General features: G+C 52.8%; 1 long non-coding RNA gene across 1 annotated transcript; it reads left to right on the top strand.

The window, feature by feature from the left end:
• Window positions 1–4,602: 4,602 nt before the first annotated feature.
• On the top strand, window positions 4,603–5,503 carry LOC123829869. The gene is made up of 3 exons (XR_006787670.1): window positions 4,603–4,703; window positions 4,828–4,934; window positions 5,353–5,503. It is a non-coding gene; the product is annotated as an uncharacterized LOC123829869 (long non-coding RNA).
• The last annotated feature ends 7,290 nt before the right edge of the window (window positions 5,504–12,793 follow it).

Here is a 12,793-nt window from a genome sequence, read left to right as displayed (position 1 = left end):
AAAGCTGCCTGGGGTGCAGGCACGCCTCTGGGGAATCCTATTTTCATGGCAAACCGTCGCCTGCCTTGGAGGACATTCGGCCCTGCCCCAGACGCCCACAGCGGAGCCTTGTACGTCCCTCACCTTGGGTCCTGTGTGCCATCGTCGGACCAGTAGCATGATAGGGTTCGTGCGCAGTCCTCCTCGAAGCCCAAAGGATCCATACGCCTTCTGGGCCGTTGGAACCCAGGGAATTGTTCTAAGTGCGGCCGTTTGGGGCAGGGCTGACATCCTACACCTGTGTGGTGTGGACCCAGCATCTCCATGGGCATTCCAGCCAGGACTGGATGCCTGCTACTCCTTGCCTGGTGTGGGGGGGTGCGCCTTCTGGCTGGCTCCCTGCAGAGCCCTATGGGTGCAAAGCCAATCCAGGGTGGGGGGGAAATGCAACGTAAAAATATGTCCATCTGTGTATTTGTGGTTGCATGCACGGTCTCGCTGCAGGGACCTCCTGCTGTTCTTTTGCCCACCCGAGACCTGACATCACAGCCTGAAAAATCCCACTCAGCGTCTGAGGCTGAGCTTTCTTTGTAGGAGCCACTGATGGTGACCTCCCAGCGATCAGACCACAGGTATGGAGGGTATGTTGCAAGAAGGCTTCGTCCGCCAAGAATCCCAGGCAGATTTGCAGCGGGCTCTGCTCAGATGCAATCAGTCACAGATCTGTCTAGACAGGACCCCCTTGGGGTTCACGGGGGGGGGGGCGGGGCCAGAGATGGCTGAGGTCATCCAGTCCTTGCACGGAGGTCACGGGAGTGAGCTTTTCCCTGGACCCAGGTGGGTGTCAGGTGCTGTGGGGTGTTGCTGTTTCATTGGCATTCCTTGGGCTGCGGATGAGTCAGGGTTCTTCAGACACACAGAACCCACAGGCGACAGAGAGAGGGACAGAGAGGGAGATACAGATGTAAGTATAGATCGTCTCCGTGTGTGTCTTTCTAACTGTATCACGATCTAGCCGTTAGTTACGTATCTATCAGCTCTATATGTATCTGCATGTCTATTTACTTATTTGTGTCTCTGTCATCTCTCATCTATTGATCAATTGATCAATCTTTTTTTTTAAAGATTTTATTTATTTACTTTTTTTTAAAATATTTTATTTATTTATTTTGAGAGAGAGAGAGAGAGAAACATCAATGTGCAGTTGCTGGGGGTTATGGCCTGCAACCCAGGCATGTACCCTGGCTGGGAATCGAACCTAGGACACTTTGGTTCCCAGCCCGAGCTCAATCCACTGAGCTACGCCAGCCAGGGCTTATTTATTTACTTTTTTAGAGAGGGAAGGGAGGGAGAAAGAGAGAGAGAGAGAGAGAGAGAGAAACATCCATGTGCGGTTGCTGGGGGCCGTGGCCTGCAACCCAGGCATGTGCCCTGACTGGGCATCGAACCTGCGACACTCAATCGATCAATCTTGTATAGATCTGTCATGTATCTGTTTACCTGTCATCTATCTATCTATCTATCTATCTATCTATCTATCTATCTATCTTCCTATCATCTATCATCTATGTATCTATCTTTATCTATCTGTACAGAAATACAGAAGGAGGAAGACCTTGACTTACTGAAACAAACGGGCTTCCATGATGTGCCAGCTGGCATGTCCCATACCCATAGGGCGGCCCAGCAGCGTGGAAATTCAGGTCAGAGTTGTGTTGCACAACTTCTGGCTGGCGTAGCTCAGTGGATGGAGCGCGGGCTGCGAACCAAAGCGTCGCAGGTTCGATTCCCAGCCAGGGCACATGCCTGGGTTGCAGGCCAGGTCCCCAGTGGGGGCCGTGTGAGAGGCAGCCACACATTGATTCTCTCTCTCTCTCTCTCTCTCTCCCTCCCTTCCCCTCTCTAAAAATAAATAAATAAAACCTTTAAAAAAACTCATAAAAAAAAAGGAGTTGTGTCGCCACGTGAAGTCCAAGCTCAGCGGGACAGCGGGTCAGAAACCCGGGCCGGGTTTCCCCCCAGTGGTGACCTCCCAGTGATCACACCACAGGTCCCCCTGCCGAGGGGACTGTCTGAGGCCCACCCCCGGGCTGCAGGGTCACGCGCTGCCCCTGAGGAACCCTCCGGACCTAAATGGCCCTCACAGCCCTCACACGCCTTCCCGGCAGCGTCGAAACGACTGTTTGCCCAAACCGGGCGGCCCAGCCCGGCCAGGCTGACACCTGAAACCGCCCCTCGCAGGTTGTCTTTAATCCTGACCCGACGGTGGGCAGTGACTTCAGCTCGAGGACACAGCCCCCTGACTCAGTGGAGCTGCAGCGGCGTGGAGGTGAGTCACCGCCGGGACCTGCGGACGACAGGACAGAACGGCATCTGTTTTCCCCATCCGCCCCTTGATGTGCCCGCCAGGCCCGGGAGCGGGGCGTGGTGTTAGCCGGGCAGCTGCACGCCACGGGCAGAGCGCCCCTCCAGCTGCTTTTACCACACGGCAGACACCTCCTCTGGACGGCCTCTGGAATCCTCCCCGTCACCTTCCCGCCTCTGTGTCTCCTCATCTGGAAAAATGAGGATTCCGACGGCCCCCCCCCCACCCCCCCACCCACGGGAGCCGTGGGAGTTCCGAATGCCACCCTTGGAGATCATGCCTGGCAGCTCGGAGGCGCCCACTCGATATTCAGGCTGCAGGCCTGTTTCCTGCGTACAGAGAGCCGAACTCGGCCTTGCTGTGTTCCGCGGAGAGGAAGCGTGACTCACCGTTCATTTGAGGCGACGTGGGCAGGAGCACACGGGGTGACTGCTTCTGTGGCAGCCGCTGGGAATACTGGGAGTCATTAAGGAGAAAGAGAGTCACGGGAACCCACCCACTATGAGACAATGAATTGGCTCCTTGGACAGGAGGAAGACCAGGTTGCAAGGTCCACAGACAGGAGTGGCGGGTACCAGGGTCCAGGTGGCCAAGAGACACTCCCAAACCTACTGGGGCACCTCCGTGACAGGTCTTCCTTATTGACAGCCCCCCTTGTCCCCCCCCACGGCCCGTGTGATGCCAGTGCTGGACCCTGAACCCTGCCCCAGCACCCCCAGGAGAGCCCGAGGCCCACCCCACGGCGGGACCTGAAGGTGGGGGGTTACTCTCCAGGGAGAGCTCTTGTCTGGGTCTCACCTGATGCTAATGCGTCTACCTGGGAGAATCTGGCTCAGGGCGGCATTCCAGGTGCCCAGTATCCTGGAACACAAAGCATGGGCTTCCCAGCCTCTCTAGTCTGGGAAGGCGGATGGGAAGGGGTCTGAATCTTTTTTTTTTAAGGTTTTATCTGTTTATTTTTAGAGAGGCAAGGGAGGGAGAGAGAGAGAGAGAGAGAGAGAGAGAGACGTCAATGTGCGGTTGCTGGGGGCCGTGGCCTGCAACCCAGGCATGTGCCCTGACTGGGAATCGAACCTGCGATGCTTTGGGCATCTGAATCTTGTGGGTGGAGGCCCCCGTGACTTCTAGGCCTCCATCGTCATGGCGCCCACCTCCCCATGACCAGTGTCTCCCCATCTACAAACACGGGCTCTCTTTCTCTGAAGAGCCAGGACGGAGACAAGTCCTCTAACCAGGGAGCGAACCGGTGATCTCCCACGCGCCAGTTGCCTGCGAACGTACAGGATCTAAGAACCACGTAAGCACTGTTGAAGTGGTCGGGGAAAAAGTCAAAAGAGCAATCCTCCGTGAGCCCGGAAAACGGCGTGGAAGCCGAAGGCCAGGGCCCACGGATAGTTTCGCCGGCATTGGCCACGCCCCCTCCTGCAGTCCTGGCCTGTATCTGCGTATCCACAAGGCGGGGTGGCGTGGTTGGAGCAGGGATGGTAGGCGTGTCCAGAAGAAGCCCCCAAAATATTTCCTCCCTGGTCCTGTACAGACAAGGGTTGCCAAGCCAGGCACTACGTCTTTTGAGTACAAACCGAGAGAGAACGGAAAAATCCCCCGTGAATTTGTACATAGGCCCACGCCCTTGCTGCTGAATCTCTCAGAGAGAGTAACAAGCAACCAGCAGGTGTTAATCACCCCGTGTGCCTTATCAGTGCCACGTATACATTTCAGTACCATGTACCAAACTCTTAATTTAAGAAAAAAATTCTCCCCCCTGGCTGGCGTGGCTCGGTGGATGGAGCGCGGGCTGCGAACCAAAGCGTCGCAGGTTCGATTCCCAGCCAGGGCACATGCCTGGGTTGCAGGCCACGGCCCCCAGCAACTGCACATGGATGTTTCTCTCTCTCTCTCTCTTTCTCCCTCCCTTCCCTCTCTAAACATAAATACATAAATCTTAAAAAAAATTCTCCGTTTTCCAGAATGTGTGATCTCAAGAAAACGGATGGTTCTGTAGCTCCTCCTAGACAGTACTAAGACGTTGGCAAGGACCTGCAGCTCCCGAGACGGGGGTCTTTTCCCTTCACCCTTCAGTCTCGCGTTTTCACAGAGCAGGGAAGGGCTCCCCGGGCTGGCCCGCGGAAGGAGAGACCTTCAGGTCGTTAATCAGCGAGTTCCAGCCGTGCACACGGCAGAAAGAGTGGAGCCCCACCACATGTGGAAAAGTGCTCTCGGGGCTGACCTCACCCTCCCTTTGCTGTCTTTGGCGCAGGCTGCCGCGTAGGTGCTGCTTTTGCTCAAAGAGACGCCAAGTGGTTGAAGAACTCTGGGCTGCCGACGCACTGCCGCACGGTGACCTAAATAGAGGGACCAGGTACGAGTTTCCAGCCTCTGCGGTGACTCACCTCCACCTGTCAGGCTCCCGAGGTTTCCGGGGCTGAGGCCGAGTCCTGGGGGGGCTGGGTAGGCGGGAGTCTGAAAGGGGTTCCCCGTTTTAGGCCCTGCTGGGTCGTTTGTTCTGCCTTCCCTACCTGGAAGGAATGAGTGTTCGGGCAAGGAGGACCCTTGGCGAAGGAAGCTGGAAAGGACACTTTCTCCCGAGCAGGTGAGGTCCCCAGGTGGGAAAGATGAGGACCTGGTGTCTTCAAGAGCATTCACTAAGGCTGTTGGAAGAATCCTCTGTCCCAATGTCAAAGGGTTCTGTTTTTAAATGATCACGTTGGCCAAGAAGCCCGTAGTGTACGGTTTTCTCTGTAAAATAAAAGACATTTTTTAGCCCTGGCTGGGGTAGCTCAGTGGATTGAGTGCGGGCTGGGAACCAAAGTGTCCCAGGTTCGATTCCCAGCCAGGGTATATTCCTGGGTTGCAGGCCACGGCCCCCAGCAACCGCACATGGATGTTTCTCTCTCTCTCTCTCTCTCTCCCTCCCTTCCCTCCCTAAAAGTAAATAAATAAAATCTTTTAAAAAAAGACACATTTTTTTTCATTTCCACCAATAATTTTATCGATTTGGGTGTTTTGAGGGTGTTGGCTCTCTCTCAGGTGAGGAGACATTGATGGCTCTCAAGGGATGTCTCAAGTTGATCACTGTCACCTTCAGCTGGTCTACCGGACCTGGGGCATCATCCGGCGCGAAATCTCCCGCAGGAAACGTCACAACCCGCTTCTGACACGTCCCAGCAGTCCCGGCCCCTTCTCCACGCACGGCCCAAACCTGTTTTCACCTTCCCGTTGCGTGTTTACCGTTCTTGAAACAATAAAGCGTAGCATCCCGAACGTGCTGCGTCTTTTCTTCCCTCTTGCGTGTTAAAATGTCTGCACAAAAATTCGCCGATTTTGAGAGGTTCTCTTTAGGACAGCTGTGGCCGTACCGCCTAGCGAAACTGTTGTGAATGAACTTGGAGAGAACTACGTGTGACCAGCGCCATCGTACGGAAAGAACCGAACAAGCGTTTGACCGGTTGACAGTGTGACAAGTCCCTTCGCTTTCTGGAAAGCAGGAGGTGCCTGGGTGCGTCCCCGCCATCAGTTTCCCGTCAGTTCCTTGAGGGAAGGGAAAAAGCCGAATTGGAATCTCGATGTGGGGCAGGGCTCCTCTTAGCGTTTTTTAGAAATCCCGGAGTGTCCCCGGGGGGGCTAGAGGGGCCATCTGGAGCCAGACCCCGGCCAGCCTTCCTCCCACTCATGTCGTCCATCCAAGAGCAGATAAAGTCATCTTGTACAGAAGCCAGTGTTGAAGGGTTCGTCTTGTACGGTTTTCTCCGTAACGTAAAAGACACACATTTTTTTTCATTTCCACCAATAATTTCATCGATTTGGCTGTTTTGAGGATGTCGGCTCTCTTGACTACATGTCACTCATTGGAGTGATCCCCAGTCCCGGCCGATGCTTTATCTGTCACTTCCGTTCTTCTCTTCGTTCTTGGAAGACGCCGTAGCCTTTGCAATGGATGAATCGGGGGGGGGGGTGGGCAGGGGGGACTTTGTGGCCACCACGGGACCGCACACTTGGGCTGGGACTGGGCAGTGTTTGAACCCTGAGCAAAGGGAGCTCAAGAACAAAATCGTGTCCAACCAGCAGCAAACCGTGAGTGCATTTGGAAGTGTCAGGAAGGACCCACCATCAACCAGACTCCCTTCTCCCCAATGTGTGAATAGATGCTCTTTCTGAATAAGAAAGATGAACAGCACTAGAGAATTAAAAAAAAACAAAACACAACAAACTCCGGGGTATAAACATGGCTTTCTTATGTTTTTCCATCTGGACTTTAAAAGATTTTGTTAATTTACTTTTTAAAAAAAATAAACACGTATTCAGCTTCTCCCTATGAAATCAAGAGGGCATTAGTAATAACTATATTCTTCTCTTCCACCACTTGACCAGATAGGTTGTGTTACAGCGTGTGGGGCCATTTACCACGCACATCATAGCATCCCCTTTTGACTAACTTTCTGATATTTTTTTTTATAGACCCAGTTTGGTTTTCCCAGGGACATTATTACTTTTTTAATAATAAAGTGCAGTGCTGACACCCTCCGGTCTCTCATAAAGTCCTCTGGTGAATGAGAAAGGAACTTTCCATTATTAATGCAAACCACATGCTGAGGTTGCGATGACATCAGTGGGATTCCTGTAGAGGGATGGGATTTGGGGAGGTTCTGTGCAGCTGAGAGAGAGAGAGAGAGAGAGGGAGGTCTACAGCTTACTCAGCACTATGACTTACAGCAGAAGGGACAGATGGAGGAAGGGAAAACGCTGGGAATAAGAAGGGACACAAAGGGACACAAAGGCGATGAGCAATCAGACCGGAGACAGACTGCACGGATGGCGCTCTGACCACGCCGCGTGAGCCGCGTGGCCCCTGGCCGGCCACGTCCTCCTGAGATGTGCTGTTGCTGCTGCTGCTGCTGTGTCGTCTCCTGGAGGAAAATGCGTCTTCAGAGGCAATGACCACACCCTTCCCTCCTCTTTCCAGCCTCCCTTTCGGCCGCATCCTTAGTCACGTCTTGGCCAGCAGGCATCCCCTGGCCAGCCTGACGCCCCTATCCACCCTCCCCTTTCTCAGGGTGACTCATCCCATGGACATTCCCTTTGCCTCCTTCCTCTCCTTTTTTTTTTCCACCAACGTTGCATAAATGCCAGATGCCAGGTGGTGCTAGACATTTTTCAAAGGAAGAAGTAGGGTGGCCATTCTCTGGTGTTCCTGTGTTTTCACTTAGAGGGTTTTTCTTGACCTTCTCCTTCCTGGAAGTTATTGTCGATGCTCCTCTCTCTCTCTCCCTCTCTCTCTCCCTCTCTCTCTCTCTCTCTCTCCCCCATTTCTCTCTCTCTCTCTCTTTCTCTCTTTCTTTCTTTCTTTCTTTTTCTTTTTCTTTCCTCCCTCCCTCCTTCTTTCTCTCTTTCCTTCCTTCCTTCCTTCCTTCCTTCCTTCCTTCCTTCCTTCCTTCCTTCCTTCCTTCCCTCCTTCCTTCCTTCCCTCCTTCCTTCCTTCCCTCCTTCCTTCCTTCTTTCCTCATCCATGGACAGGCTTACTGATTTTACATACAGGAAAAAGTGGGACAAGAGGGAGGGGGGAAAGAGACATCAATACGAGAGGGGAACATCATCTGGTTGCCTCTCACACGCACCCTGATCATGGAGCAAACAAACCATACACGTGGACTGACCGGAAATTGAACCCTTTCGGTTTACCAGACAATGCTCCAACCCACTGAGCCCCACCGGCCCTCTGTGAAGTTTGGGAAGGGTGAGAAGTCACGGGGGCCTGCTGTGCCTTTGAGGAAAGTCACGCAAAAGTAAAATATTGAGAGAGCAGGAGAAGGAAGGAAGGTAAACAAATAGCAGGAACTACAGGCTGCCTGCTTCCAGGAGACGGCGTCTTCTGAGCCCAAGGAAGCCACGCCAGCAACGGAAAGGAAAGAACGTCCCAGCTTCCAGTTGCAGGGGATTTCCCAAAGTGCCGCTATGCGTTATGCCGAGTGCATACTGGGCTTATGTGCTTCCTCCCAGGTGTAAGGGTTTACAGAATCCTAAACCTCCGTGTGGGAAGCGGCCCTAAATCCGGGCATCTCCATGCCTTTGAGTAGTGTTTTCAATCCAGATTATAAATCAGAATTTTGAGGGGAGAATACTGTGAAGGTTTATGGACCCGGCCCCACCCTAGAGAATGTGGTTCAGCGGGTCTGGAGGAGAGGAGAGAACATTAGGTCTGTATTTGAGGAAAAATGAATCAAGATAACTTCTTATCGGGACCCTTCAAAAGTCACCATTATTGGGCAAGAGAGTGTCTTCAAAGGGGTTAAATTTTCATCTTGACCGCACCTAAGAACTATGTGAATGAGGAAATGACACCATCTGCCAGCTCTCGGCCAAGCAAGAGAAGATGATTTCCTGCTGTGTATTCATTAGCAGGCTGGGGCCAGTCCGCCGGGCCAACGGTCTTTCCCGCCGGCTGGCCACTGCATCACTCCCCAATGGACACGATGCAGGCTCGCTTGTGGTCTGCACAGCAGAATAGGAGCGCTTTGGGGCGCACCGAGGGGCCCCGTTCGGGGGAGCCCCAGGGTCTCTGGGGGTCTGTTTTGCCCGTTACCCGTGGGTGGTTCACGCCAATGCTTGGCCATGTTGGTGGACAAGGAGGACACGAAGCAAAAACTGGACGTTGGGTGTCATCCACGGTGTGAGGAAGGCGGGAGGGCCGGTCCCGGATGACTGGATGAGATGAGGGCCGCACGCACAACCTCGGAGAGTCTGCCGTGGGCTGGACTGATGGGAGAAAGCAGGAAGCAAGGCTGTGAAGGCTCTCCGCGTGTCCCCGGGCACAGAGGGGACACATGGCGGTGGAGACAGTGGAGGGGTGTAGAGGACGAGTCAGTGATGGACACGCTTGCTCACAGCACTGGGGCTCACCTTCTTCCCTCCCTCCTTCTTTCTCCCCTTCCTTCCCCTTCCTTCCTTCCTTCTTTCTCCCCTTCCTTCCTTCCTTCCTTCCTTCCTTCCTTCCTTCCTCACAGCACTGGGGCTCACCTTCTTCTACAAAGTGAGGTGCAGCTCCGGAGCAGCCAAAGCCACCGCACGGGCCTGACTTTTGTTCTAGACTTGCCCGCCTGTCCAACACACGTGTGCACCCCAACATGGTTTCAGGGCATGTCCTTTCAGCTTCTCCTCCTTCTCCTTCTCCTTGCCTCTTTTCCTCCTTCTCTCTCTTTTATTTTTATGCCCCGTAGAGGTGTTTCCTCGGGCGAGGCTGGACACAGAAGAGTAATTCATGTGTACACCATGGATGGGTCCCTACTGCGCCAAAAACAGAGACACGAAAGGGGCAGCTGATTTCACACACGTGTGTGTGTGTGCATTGCATGAGCTCATACGTGGAGAGGCAGCATCCTGTCGTGAACACGGCACAGAGAAGAGGTACGAACAAGGAGTCGATTTCAACGGCCCTTCTGCCGGTGGCTGTAGGGTGCATGCGTTCATGCTTCTTAAACTCTTTTCTCTCCCTCTGTAGGGATCACACCTGTCACAAATATCGGCGGGGGTATTTGAGGCCGGGCTTCCATCAAGTCCGGGAACAGAGCCGTGTCTTGCTCCTGGCGTGATCTAGGGGGAGGCGGGGAGGCAGGGGCTCTGAGCTCTCCAGCGAGCAGGGCTACTCTTCAGTCTGACGGCAGACGAAGCGACGGGAGCCCGCCGAGGGCAGCCCGGGAAGTTCGTTCTCTGCAGGTGGGTCCCACGATGATTCCCGAGCAACCACCAGGACGTGCACTGTCAGCCCGTACACAGTGACGTAAGCGAGCCCTCCCTTTAATTCCTTTGATAAAGGCAGCAGAATCTTGGCTGCGACATACACAAAACTCTTACCGTGTGGGACGAGGAAAAGATCAGCCAGCAAAAAGATGGCCAAAAATAACAGGAATTGGGAAACGATTTCTACTGTCCATTAGCATAGTCCCCCCTCCCGCCAACTAGTGAGTATTTTAAAAATAGTAATCAATAATCCAATATGTGACAGGTCTATGGAGTGGTCGTTGCTGAAGAATTACTGACCGAAGAGATAAAGCTGACTCGATGCCCCCGGAACACGGCCACAGAATACAAACGAAAAAGACATCTGAAAGATCGTAAACCTCCACCCAAAACCCAGCGAGGGCCCCCTAGGGAGGGAAGCTTGAAAAATGGAGGAGATGCCCTGGCTGGCGTAGCTCAGTGGATGGAGCGCGGGCTGCGAACCAAAGCGTCGCAGGTTCGATTCCCAGCCAGGGCACATGCCTGGGTTGCAGGCCACGGCCCCCAGCACCCGCACATTCATGTTTCTCTCTCTCTCTCTCTCTGTCCTTTCCCTTCCCTCTCTAAAAATAAATAAATACAATCTTAAAAAAATGGAGAGAACGAGATGATATTTGCAAGACGAACTTCTCAAAAATTCCTTTGAAGGAAACCAACACGAGATGTTCTCAGGATCTTTACATGTCCTAGTTCTCGTCCGTTTCATTGCAAACTACGGGGCTGTCAAGAAATCGAACACAACCGCAAGAAGGACCCTGTGTCCGTTTATGCTGGGAACTACTTAGCGTCTGGGGTCCTCTCTGCCGTTGTGTGGACTGTGACGACAAGTGCACAGACCAGGCGAGGTCCTACAGGAAGTGGCTGTTGAGACCAGGACATCTAAGGGGTGCCCCCTGACGCATGCTGGGCCAACCTGAAGACCCGTGCCCCAGAGACTAAGCAACTTCTGGAGCACGTCCCAAGGACTTCCTTCCGGCAGCGTGGCCCACCGGGACGCCGGGCTGCTCCTCAGGGCAGAGCTGAGACAGAAGGTGGACCTCACCCAACTACCACCCGGCCCCCAGGAGAGGGTGCCGTGGCTCGAATCACTAACCCGTCAGGTGAGCTGCCTTGGGGAGAAGGGATTCCGGAAATTCTCCAGCAGAGCTAGCCAGTCAGCTCTGGTGTTGGTCCCTCAAAGCTGTCACGCCAGGAATTTTGGAGAATGAGCTGGTGTCAGCTGGGAGGAAGCCCTGAGTGACCAGCTCAGGAGTGCTGGACTCTGTCTGTTACTGAACCCACAGCCCTGGACCCTTTCCCACACTGTGATGTCTAACACTTATTTTTCCACACTGACTTTTAACAAATTAAATTCCATGCAATATCTCCTGCCGTGTCTTGAAGGGAACAAAAAAAAATGCAAACACATTTAAGCAACAAAGGCGAAATTCCACATTGAGAGGTCCATACGGAGTCCAACGTTTCACAACTAATTTCCCCTACTCGGTGTTGTGCCGACTGAGTGGGGGAAGGAGGGCTATTCACAGATAACGCGAAAGCAGAGGGCATGGCTGCTTTCTTCATGCGGCTGGGTTGTTTTGAAAGAAAAAAGGGCGGTTTTTGCTCGGGACCTCAAGTCCGTGACGGTTGATCTGAACTCGCCACGTTTGATTTTGCTGACAGAGAGCAAAAAGGTTGACCTTTGATCTGTGCGTTATTTGGCAGGCTGTGCTTTTTAGAATACTCAGACCTGTAAACGACGGCGTTCTGTGCAAGGTTGTCCCCCTGTGAAGTGCAGTATTTTGCCGTGCCCAGATCATCTCCGCATGTGCTATGGCCAATGTGATTTTTCTTTTTTTTTTTTTTAAAGATTTTATGTATTTATTTTTAGAGAGGGAAGGGGGGGGGGAGAAAGAGAGAGAGAGAGAGAGAGAGAGAGAGAGAGAGAGAAACATCAATGTGCGGTTGCTGGGGGCCGTGGCCTGCAACCCAGGCATGTGCCCTGACTGGGAATTGAACCTGCGATGCTTTGGTTCGCAGCCCGCACTCAATCCACTGAGCTACCCCAGCCAGGGCAATATATATATATTTTTTTTGCAAAACTTTAGTAGTAACAGAATAGTCGTGGGGATGTAAAGTCCAGTGCAGGGCGCATACATAATAATAATATAGTCATAACTCTGTGTGGTGGCAGGTGGGTGCTGGAAATACCTGGGGATCGCTGTGTAAAGTGTATGGTTGTCTAACCACTGTGCTGTACCCCTCAAACTAGCATAAAATTCTATTGAATGTAAATTATAAAAAATTAAGCTTATGATGCCTCTAGGCTGAGATTATATTCACTCACGTTGTTGAGTGCCCGTGGTTAAAATTCTCAAAGCCTGTGAACTTTTTGCCTTCCTTCTAACTCTCTAATGATGCCATTAAATAAGAGAAACATGAGGTCATATGTAAAGGAATCTACCTACACGTATATTATTTCTATTACCCTTTGTTCTACGCGAGATCCAACTCTGGGCGTGCGGGCAGCCGGTGCTGTGAGGTGCGTGGGGGGCTCAATAACTCCTCAAAGTTCATCTCCCACCTCCTAAACTCTTGTAGGCTGGCTAATCATCCAATTAGCCGACACAGGTTAAACAGGAGAAAAAATCCAAGTTTTTCATGCGTGCGCAGGAGGGATCCCCACGAGCGTGAAACTTC

Source organism: Phyllostomus hastatus, unplaced genomic scaffold, assembly GCF_019186645.2.
Source record: "Phyllostomus hastatus isolate PE091 unplaced genomic scaffold, TTU_PhHast_1.1 phas_scaffold_12, whole genome shotgun sequence".
NCBI lineage: Eukaryota > Metazoa > Chordata > Mammalia > Chiroptera > Phyllostomidae > Phyllostomus > Phyllostomus hastatus.
The sequence above is the reverse complement of the archived record's forward strand: the minus strand, read 5'-3'. Positions and strand labels throughout refer to the sequence as shown.